Genomic DNA, 10,064 nt, shown 5'->3' with positions numbered 1-10,064 from the left:
TAGGCACGGAAAGGTGGTTTAATGATCATGGGAAGGAGAGAAATCTCCGACAACGGCTCTGTTTGAATACTGATATATGAAACGCAGAGATGTGAAAGAGCGTAATTTGAAGGTAAAACAATTAATTTCTGAGCATGTGTCACAAAAAGGACAACGGAGAGAACACTTAGAGTCGTGATTTGGTTTCAAATCGAGGTTGCTGTGGTCACAATGCAAAATACCGACAACCACGATCACATTAACCACAGAACAGGATGCTTGCAAGCAGCAATAAGTATACTAGCAGAGGAAATATTCGGAAGAACAGCAAATGTACAATATCAGTACTCAGCGAACAGTGACAGACATGTGGGAACTGAAAATGAGCGGAATCTTTCAGTTTGATGTCCTCAGAAGCTGTGGAGATCCCTTGAACGAGAATGTTGAAAACGGAGATTGATCGATTTCGATAAGCATCAAAGACTCGGGGGTCAGTACAGGATACTGTTAAAACGTATGCTTCAATAACATTTTAGCTTAACATCGGCACAGCCGCCCAGATCCAACTGGAAATGGGGATGAAATGAGTGCGCGGAGTTGCTCTCTGTCTCCAGTGATGCAGTAGGTGAGCGCGCGGTCCTTCTATGATGGTATAGAGGCGCAAGAAATTCCTCAGTTGAGTGTGCACCTTATCAAGGGAATGGTTGTCCCCGTTCATACTATCATAGCGATCTACAGTACATCTTTCTAAGACTGCTGAGTGGCACAACTGGAGCGTGTTGAGCCGTGAACTTTGCAGTGGTGGGTTTAAAAGATGATTTTGCTATTTGGATCTGTGTTTCCGACACTGGCGGTGGCAGCTGAATTTGCTCGCATCAGCTCAGCATCAGTTTCTTCCACACAGTCAAGACTTCAACCTGGAGAAGGTGGTGTTGGGCTGATATTTTAAACTATTCGTCCTTGGCGACTGGAGCACGGAAAGGGTGATGTTTAATTTCGACGATTAAAACCTGAAATGCAAGCCTGACCTCAAAAACAGAGATAATAACATTAATTTCCTGCAATCCCATTCATTCATGTCCTTTATGCAGGGGATTCAACCATCTTCACCCAGTCCTGCCTACGAGAGACTCCAGGACCAGAAAAAACATGAGATGACCCTTAATTCAAGAATCTCCACCGTGTGGGGAAGCAGTCTAATCGGCCCTTCCAGTCCACACGGTACAGCCGAAGCGCATCCCACCAGACCCCACGGTATTTCCTATCCCATAAGCCTGCATTTCCCATTGTTAATCCCTGTAACTGGCACATCTTTGGTCAGAGGGAGAAATAAAAACGCAAACACGCCGAGAATGTGCATACTGCCCACGGACAGACACACGAGGCTGGTATCGCGCCCGGGTTTGTGGTGTAGCCAGACAGCAACTAACGAGAGACGAAGAATAAATGTTGTCCTGACCAGTGATACTCACACTCTGTGGGTGAATGAGAAAGAATGAAAACACATTCACAACATGTAAAACAGGATTCGTATCTGTGTGGACACAAGTTGAAAGGATTGTTCACACTGGGTAGAAAAAAGGACACTGATACCACAGAGAAAGCAGCACAATATGGGAACTGCTGGAAGGGATTCAATTAACCACAGAAATGGAAACTCATTTAATCAGTAACTCTGAGGAGAGACCGTTCACCAGTCCCGTATGTGGGAAGGGATCACTGAGCAAAACAAACTCCGGAGCCTCCAGCAGGATTACATATCCCATCAGGTGTTCGGTTATGTTGTCAGTGCTGCTGTTAATCCCAACCAGCTATTTGTTCCAAAGCGTCAATCATAGAGTCATACAGCATGAAGGCATACAGGCCCGTCATTCCAACCAATCCATGCTGAACACATTGCCAAACCAATCTAGTCCCATCTGCCTCCTGATGTACCCGCTGAGTGGTAATAATGCCCTTGTAGTTTTATTACTGTGGTGTTAATCCAAAAACCCAGGTAATATTTTGGAGACAAAGCGTTCAGGTCCTGGCATGACATATGGTGGAGTTTGAATTCAATAAGCACTTGGAATTGAAGAGTCTCCTGATGACCTGAATCAGTTGTGTGGAAAATCCCATCTGATCCACTCATGCCAGTTCGGGAAGGAACCTGCCATATTCATCTGCTCTGTCCCACAGGAGACTCCAGATGGATAATATCGTGTTTGACTCTGAAATGTCCTTGGGAAACAACTGACATACGAGGCATGAATAAATTTATTTTAAAAATCTCACTTTCCAATTCATGTTTGGAATAAATTGTCCATTATATGTTTCAAACGTACCCTCATCCATCACTTCCTCAGCAAGTTAATTGTGCACATAAAGCACCGTCCCTAAAAGAAATGCCTCATATGCCTTTTTTTTTAAAAAAAAATCTCTCTTTTTATCTTAAACAAATGCCCTCTCGCGTTGAAATCCCCCTCCTGGGAAAAGACAGCTATCGTTAAATCTAGCTTGCCTCTCTATAATTCATAAACTTCTGTCAGGTCGCCGCTCAAACCCCTAACCTAGAGTGAAAACAGTCTCAACGAGGAGAACGTGAGAACTGCAGATGCGCGATCAGAGTCGAAAGTGTTGTGCTAGGAAAACACAGCAAGTCAGGCAGCATCTGAGGAGCAGGAGAATCGACGTTTCAGGGAAAAGCCTGGTGAATGACACTTACACGAAAACAAATGATTCTCCTGCTACTCAGATTCTGCCTTACCTGATGTGGTTTTCTAGTACTCCAATCACGAATCTGAAAATATTCTCAGCCTGTCCAGCCTTTCATTATAACTCAAACATTCCACAGGCAACATGCGTGGAAACCTTTTCTGAACCTGCTTCAGCTGAATAACATCATTCCAACATCTGGCCGACCAGAACTGGAAAGAATATTCCAGAAGAGGCCTCATCAATGTTCTGCAACACTTCACCATAACGTCCCAACTACTATACACAAAGGACTGAGCAATGAAGGGAAGTTTGTTAAATGCCTTTGAACCATCTTGTCTGTAGGTAATGCAAATTACAAGGAATTATGTACCTGCATCCCTAGCTTCCGTGTTCTCCAACATACGCAAAGCCATACACTTGTTGTTGTACCAAAATGTAATACCTTCCATTTATCCAGATTGAACTCCATGTTACATTTTTCAGTCCAACAACTCATTGGATTAAGATCCTTTTGAAACTTAGATAATTTTCCTCACTGTCTACAATTCTGGTGTTTCCTGCAAACCTACGAAGCATGCCTGCTGTGAGTCCCACTGTTTTCACATGTAGATCAATGATTCCCATTTACTTGTCGTGGCCGTGATTTAACAGTGTGCAGATCATACATCAATTAGTCATGCAATTAACCATGAGGAAGAAAGCCGCAGACTGCAGGGAGATATCAAACAATTGGAAATAAAAATGGTGAAAGCAATTAATTCCAGAGAAGTGGGTGATAGTGAGGCAAAATTAAATTTCAAACCAGCTGCCCACGGTTCAGATGTGGCATCCAGCTGTCTTAGAAAGATGCACTGTAGATTGCTGTTACTATAAACGGGAACAGATTTTCCCCTCTGCCCCGCCTTTGACCAGAAGCACTCCCAACCTCGGAATTGCTTGCGCCTCTAAACCATCATAGAAATACCGTGCATTCTCCGGTTGTGTCACTGGAGCCCTCGAGTATCTCTGCGACCTTATTCCCATCCCGATTTCAAGTTGGTTCTTCGCGACTGCGCCACTCAGTTCCTCTGATTCTGGGGCTGGGAACTAGGACTATGTGGCAGCAGTGGTTACTGCCTTGTGGGGGGAAACTCGTGAAGTAACCTATGTTAAACTGCATTGCTATTGAAGTATACATTTCAACAAAAGTTTGGTAAAAACAATGGCTGCAGATGCTGGAAACCAGATTCTGGATTAGTGGTGCTGGAAGAGCACAGCAGTTCAGGCAGCATCCGAGGAGCAGTAAAATCGACGTTTCGGGCAAAAGTTCTTCATCAGGAATACAGGCAGAGGGCCTTAAGGGTGGAATGATAAGGGAGAGGAGGGTCGGGGTGGGGAGAAAGTAGCATAGAGTACAATAGTTGAGTGGGGGATGGGATGAAGGTCGGGGGGAGGGTGGAGTGTATAGGTGTAAAAGCAGATAGGCAGGCAAGAAAAGTCAGGACAAGTTATGGGGACAGTGCTGAGCTGGACGTTTGGAACTGGGCTGAGGTGCAGGAAGGCGAAATGAGGAAACTGTTGAAGTCCACATTGATGCCCTGGGGTTGAAGTGTTCTTCCGAGGTGGAAGATGAGCCGTTCTTCCTCGAGGCGTCTGGTGGTGGGGGAGTGGCGGTGACGGAGGCCCAGGACCTCCATGTCCTCGGCAGAGTGGGAAGGAGAGTTGAAATTTTGGCCCACAGGGCGGTGTGGTTGATTGGGGCGGTTGTACTAGAGATGCTCCCTGAAGCGCTCTGCGAGGAGGCGTCCAGTCTCCCCAATGTCCAGGAGACCGCGCCGGGAACAATGGATACAATAAATGATATTAGTGGATGTGCTGGTAATAAAAGCTGCACTGTCCCCAGAGTCTTTGGTGTTTTGGAGAAATCTATTTATCTCAGCCTTCAGCATATTAATGAGGAAATCACCACAGCCACTGTGGGCAACGATGTAAAACGGTCAGCCCATTCTGAGTTTCCATATATTTGCCACTGTTCGCTAAGCACTCATATTGAGCATTTGGTGCTATGCCTAACATTCCTTATGATACTGTACTTATTACATTAGATCAGTGTGTTCGTCTGTGGGGTGCCGTGATCGTATAGTGGTTAGTACTCTGTGTTGTGGCCGCAGCAACCTCGGTTCAAATCCGAGTCACGGCAGTAGTTGCTCTATGTGTCCCAGTCTTTTGTGAAACACAAAGGAATCGGTTGTTTTAAAGTTTTGATTTTCTCCAAGGTGATTTTTTTTTCCTTCAAGCTCTGCTCGCTCACATCTCTGTGTTTCATATGTCCACCCGTTCTCAGAGACTTCTTCACTCCTACGATCACTAACTGAACTTTCCATCACATACCCCCATTTCATTAATTTGGAGATGCCGGTGTTGGACAATGGCGTACAAAGTTAAATATCACACAACACCAGGTTATGGTCTCACAGGTTTAATTGATGCACTAGCTGCTCTTTCATCATGTGTTTGCGGAGTCATTTCCTATTTCACTAAGGCATTGCAGAATCTAACACAGACTCTCCCATTGATACCGATCAGTATGTGTAGCTGGGGTCACTGTTGCTGGGTGAACGTGCCCCAACCCCACCATCGGGACCTGCAGACCATTTGATCCCTTTGGTTACCACTGTTGTGAGATGACTACTCATGTAGCAGCTTTTACTAATATGGACCAGATATTATTGGGGGGGGGGGGTCAAGCTCAGGAAAATGGCATAGAACAGTCTCGGGGGAAAGCGACTTAATTGGATAAGATCAGTTTCACTGCTTTTCTGCAATGGTCGAGCGCTATTACCACTGAACACTGAACTATTAATTCAGACACCAGGGACCTGGGTTTGACTCCGACCATGCTAGGTGGTAGAATTGGGATTCAATAAATATCTGGAATTGCGAATCTAATAAATCCTATATATCCATGTTCAATTGTTGAAAAAAAAATCGGACGTCATTTAAGGAATGAAACTGCCATTCTTACTTGCTTGGGCCTCCATGTGACTTCAGACTCACTACAATATGGTTGAGTTTCAACTACCCGCGGTGCAATTAGGGATACCAATCAATACTGCCGAGCCAGCGACGCCCTCATACTGTAACAGAATAGAAGAAAAGTTCATTTGGCCCTAGCTAGATTACTGTGTGCAGTTTTGCAATTCAGAGTACTGCATGGATGTGATCGCTCTGGGAACGTTGCAGTAGAGATTCACTGGGATATTGTCTGGGCTGAAGAGTTTCAGTTGTGAGGAGAGATTGGACAGACTGGGGTTGTTTGTCACCGAGCAGAAGAGATTCGAGAAGACAGGACTGAGATGTACTAAATACTGAGGGATATGGATAGGATAGACTGAAAGAAGCTTTTGTTATTAATGGAGGGAACGAACACTGGGGCCAAGAGATTTCGGGAAAAGGCAGAAAGGTTTGAGTAGATTTGTGGAAAGTGTAAGAGAGGCAGAAATCATTCTAACCTTGAAGAAAATTGAGATGTTAAATTGCGATGCCAAAACATGCAAGATTATGGGCTAAACGATGGAAAACTTGATTCAGGTCGTTAAGCAGTTGTGTTTGACAAGTGCGTCCACAACAGGCTGAAGGGCCTCCTTCGATGTTGTCATCCTCCCCAGTATCGTGGTTAGTGTCCCCGCCTGTCACAGGGCTCAATTCGCTGCTGGGGGCATATAAAGGTTTTAAACCTGTCGGTCTGTTCCCAGTGAAGGTTATGAATGCTTGGCCTTCCATTCTTGATGGGACATGTCACAGGAAGTATAGTGCAGTCTGAATCAGCGTGGGGAAGGTCTGCAGCTCCTGGGAAGAGAGAGTGTCAGTGACAGTGCAAACACGTAACTTCAGCCAACTGCACATTGTGTTTGTGTTGCAATGAAAACCATTATGTAGAGTTGTTCCTGACTGATATGTTTATTTAAAGCAGGAATCTGAGGAAGAAAACAGAGTAAACCCATTCAGATCTGAGTGCAGAAACATTTCCAGCAGAACTCATGCGGTTATACAGCGTAGAACTGCGTTTGGATGCATTGAATTCGGGTTGGTGGGCGCAGCTTGCTTTCACTAGGCGGAGTTACCAGTGCCACTATCTGTTATACATGATACAGATAGTGTTCAATGTGATGGTACATTTGCTCAGTGGTTCGCACTGCTGGTAAGTCTGTAGGTTAGGTGGATTGGCGATGTTACATTGCACTGATGTGTCCAGGGAGTGAATTCAGTAAGTTAAGTGAATTAGCCATGGGTAACGCAGTGATAAGGTCAGCAGTCACACGATGACAGGTTTTATTCCAGCAGGTTTATTTGAAATCACAAGCCAGAGGCCTGCGGGGATAGAGCCGGGATCTTGGTCTGGCTGAGATGCTGTTCAGAGTCTCCCTACAGACTCGATTGACTGAACTTCACTTTCTGCATTGGAGGGAATCTGTGATTCTATCAGAGATGACATTGCCAGCATTTACTGGGCTGCTAAGACATCAGAGACGATGCTGATGGCGTTTAGAGGGGATGGGGTTTAATTTATTTGCGTTTTGGAAAATTTGAAACTAAACCAAGGAAAACCGAATGTAAGTTTTCCAGAGTATTTGAGGTTTGGAGAGAGTAAATATGTGGTAAATTCACACTTTCAAGTTCATAAATTTCTGAAAGTCAAGATTTCAAAACCGTCGATGTAGGACAAAGAAATAATGGGAGCAGAATTTCTGTCACACAGAGAATCCGTTTACAAAATATTTGGAAAGGCACATTTAGAGACACACAAGCAGTGCGTTTCACAAGTAGAGAGACAGCCTGTGGCCAGGTAAAAGTGTAAAGGAGGATGTAGGGGGTAGAAGGTGCGAGGAAGCAATGTCTAATTCGGACGACTTCAGATGCAAAGAAATATTGGAAACAAATGCAGCTGAGTAAGATTCAGCAAAAAAAACCCTCAGAGTTTTGAAAGATTTATATTAATATTCCACATGAAGCATTATAAATGGAACGGAGCAGATTTTGTATATTGTCAAGGAAAGCTATTCCATAATGAATAGGAAGTGACCCGTCTCTTGGAGATCGATTTCCGACTTTAATCCCATGCCTAAAAGATGGGAGGACGATCGCCACGATGTTGGGTTCATTTGATACCCACTCAAATCTGCCAAAGCAACTGAGCATCAAAACTGGCATCTTGTTTTGTAGTTTAACCTTCTGTTTTTCTCATCAGTTATTTCTTTAAGCTGAAATAAATTCGGAGCAAAATTGAACACAACATTGAGCGTTCCAATCATATAAATCCAATTCACTTCCGATCATTGGAATGAACAGAGTGAAGTTGCAGCAAAATTAATAAAATGAAACGAACAAAACTGCATTTCCAGGAATTTTACACACTTCAGGTTCAGCCATATGAGAAAGACCATAGAGCTAAAACATCACCTTCACTTCTCTCTCCGTATATACTTCTTCACGTGAGAGGGAAACTGTCTGAAGAAATTATGCGTCAAGACGAAATGTGCGTGTGAATGAGACGGGAATTTCATGCTTGCTGGGTCATTCTGAGACAGTTCCAACTCGAAATAAATCAAGGACAAGGTATTCCTTCCAAGGACGAGGTCAATCCCTTGGATTTTGCTGGTATTATTATTCCACTGAAAGCAGAAACATAATGGTGTGGATTCGATTCGCTCAGGGAATTTCTTATCCCCTCGGTGCAACATATGTGATCTTGACAGGGTCATATGTGAGCCCCTTTGCAATGGGCTGAAGTCTCCCAGGGGTTCAGGCGACGGTTTGCTCTTCCATTGTGCTGGTGTGGATTTGAATCCTACTCTGGCTGTTACTTCTGTGAAACGCAGCTGTGGTTTCCCTTTGTGCCTCGCATCTTTAGGATACTTTGGATGGAGAATCTTCCTCTTCCCCTTCATTGCACCGGGGAATTGTGATAAATCGATACCTCATCAAAGTCGAAGTAGAGCAATTTGGTTCTGTTGTAAGTTACATTGGGATAATGAAAAGGAGGGCAAACGTTTCTATTCTCCTTTCATTCCATCTTGACTTTCTGTGAATTTACATCAAATGAAAAGGGAACAAATAAGGAGAGATCGGGTGCAATAGTTTGTCCAGTGGGTTTGTGAATTTTAATGTAATACTCCACACAAAGTTCTGATCAGTATTTTAAATAGTCAATTGAATTGGAACCGTTGGAAACTTTTCCAATGAAACGAATCTTTCATTCTTTCACAACCTTTTGCTGTGTGAATCATACCGTGATCCATCATCCAGCTTGATCACCAAGTTGGCAACAATATTAGATCTACCAATTTTCTTTAGCAATCACAACATCTGCACATACCCATCTGTGGTGTTCCCAGTGCCATTTGTTGTCTCCAGGCCACAGTACATTTCTTGTTCATGAACTTATGAGCCTAGTTCCTGATCTGTCTGATCAGTTTGAAAACCTTTTCTATCACTTCATCCCATCCTTTCAGAATTCTAAAGTTATCAATAAAATAGGGCGTTAGATCAAATGATGTAGGATTGGAAGTCGGCCATTCAGCCCATCGAGTCTGCTCCACCATCCAATGAACTAATGGCTGATCTGATAATCCTCAACTCCATTCTCCAATACTGCCTCAACAAAACTTCATCGCCTTTCTGGTGAAATATCTGTCTGGCACAGTTTGAAAATACACAACAACTCGGCCTCAACAACAATTTCGGCAAGGAGTTCTACCGAATCATTAGCCCCTGAGCAAAGAAATTACCCCTCATTTCGGAATTAAATCGGCAATACCTAATTCTGAGTTCATGTCCTCTGGTGCTCTCCTCATGCCACGAGCCCGTAACTACACTGTCAATGAATATTGAACGTTTATAAATGTTATTATGTTATTATATACCTCCCCTCCCTCTCCTTTGTTTCAAGGAGAATAATCCCAGCCTAATCAATCATTCCAAGAAGCTACATTTTCTCCAGTGTTGACAACATGTCCGTAATTCTCTGCTGTCCCCTCTAGGGTCCTTACATATTATTAAGGCAGGTGGAGACATTTATGCGAAGAAACGGTTGAAATTTCTAGCATAGACGGGAATTGGACCTTGAAATCTGACAGCGACTGGAATCAGATTGGTCCACAAAAGGACGAAATAGAGTAATGATCACTCTGACAAATGAGAAACTCATCATATCTCATTGAAACTCAATAACTTTACTGTAAACAAATTATCCCGTGTAATCGTTTACAGAGCTATTATTTCGGGGGAAAACGTATAGAATCTGGCTACATAAACACTTTGACAACAACAACATGTTCTTGAGACATTGTTTTGATTATTAACTCAACTCATTGCTCCTTGAATCCTACATCGTTGGCAAGGCACAAATG

At 43.6% G+C, this 10,064-nt stretch overlaps 1 non-coding gene across 1 annotated transcript; it reads left to right on the top strand.

Annotated features, from left to right (window-relative positions):
- The first annotated feature begins 4,783 nt into the window (after nt 1-4,783).
- On the top strand, nt 4,784-4,855 carry trnah-gug (transfer RNA histidin (anticodon GUG)). The gene has a single exon. It is a non-coding gene; the product is annotated as a tRNA-His (tRNA).
- The last annotated feature ends 5,209 nt before the right edge of the window (nt 4,856-10,064 follow it).

The sequence above is a fragment of the Chiloscyllium punctatum genome, chromosome 33 (assembly GCF_047496795.1).
Source record: "Chiloscyllium punctatum isolate Juve2018m chromosome 33, sChiPun1.3, whole genome shotgun sequence".
In the NCBI taxonomy this organism is placed as follows: Eukaryota; Metazoa; Chordata; class Chondrichthyes; order Orectolobiformes; family Hemiscylliidae; genus Chiloscyllium; species Chiloscyllium punctatum.
The sequence above is the reverse complement of the archived record's forward strand: the minus strand, read 5'-3'. Positions and strand labels throughout refer to the sequence as shown.